Genomic DNA, 972 nt, shown 5'->3' with positions numbered 1-972 from the left:
CGCGGTGGGGACAAAGCGGGGTGGTGTCGTCCCCCCCCCGGGGCCAGCCAGCCGCCTCACCCTCTGCCCTCTTCTCTCCTTGCAGTCGAAAGCACATTAACGGAGGTGCCCGCCGCCGGTCCGCGCCCGGGGAGCCCCGCGGCGCCCTCGGAGCCGCCGCTTGTCTTTTTTATAACTTTATATTATTTTTTCTAAAGCGAGCGCAAAAAGCCGCCAAACAAACCAGACACCACACAAAGGCCGACAAGGAGAGAAAAAAAGAACTCCAAAAAAATACCTCAAGACTCTTTTTTTTCCTGTTCTGTTGCTGCTAAACGAGAGCCCACCCGAGGAGAGGAGCCGCCACCGAACGGCGCGGGAAAACGGACTTGGAGCCGGCCAAGCCCCGCGAGCGCGGGGCCGGGGCGGAGGACCGGCCGCAGGAGGCGGCCGCGGGGCCGGGCCGGGATATTTATAAGAATTACTATTGCTGTTTTTTGTTTCTTTTTTTTTAAAAAAAAAAGAAAGAAAGGAAAAAGAAAAAGAAGAGGATTGAGAAGGGTGGCCGGGCCCGGGCTCCGTGCTGCCRGGGCGCAGGCAGCTCCGGGGTGGCGTGGGGGTGGCCCCCAGCTCCCGCGGGACACGTGACGGGGTGTCCCCTGTCCCTTTTTGCCGCGGTCCGGGACGATGGCAGGACGGCGCGCTCGGTGCCCCCACTCCGCTGCAGCGTTTCGGGGACCTCGCCGTGTGCCTGAGGGCGATAGCGACGGTCCCGGTGTCCCCGAGAGCCCCACGGGGCAGAGGACGGGGTGTCCCCACGTCCGTGGGGGCAGCAGGGCACAAGGGTGTCCCTGGGTGCCCCGGAGTCCTGCGGGGACACGTCAGGGAACAGGACAAGGATGTGGATGTCCCCGGGGGGGGGCAGGGAGGGGCCCTGGATCCCTGCTGGAGCAGGGCAGGGGGCAGGGACAGGGATGTCCCCAGGTCCCCAGG

The sequence above is a fragment of the Rhea americana genome, unplaced genomic scaffold (genome assembly GCF_003343005.1).
Source record: "Rhea americana isolate MKP2758 unplaced genomic scaffold, rheAme1 scaffold_551, whole genome shotgun sequence".
Lineage (NCBI taxonomy): Eukaryota > Metazoa > Chordata > Aves > Rheiformes > Rheidae > Rhea > Rhea americana.
This window is presented reverse-complemented; position numbering follows the sequence as displayed.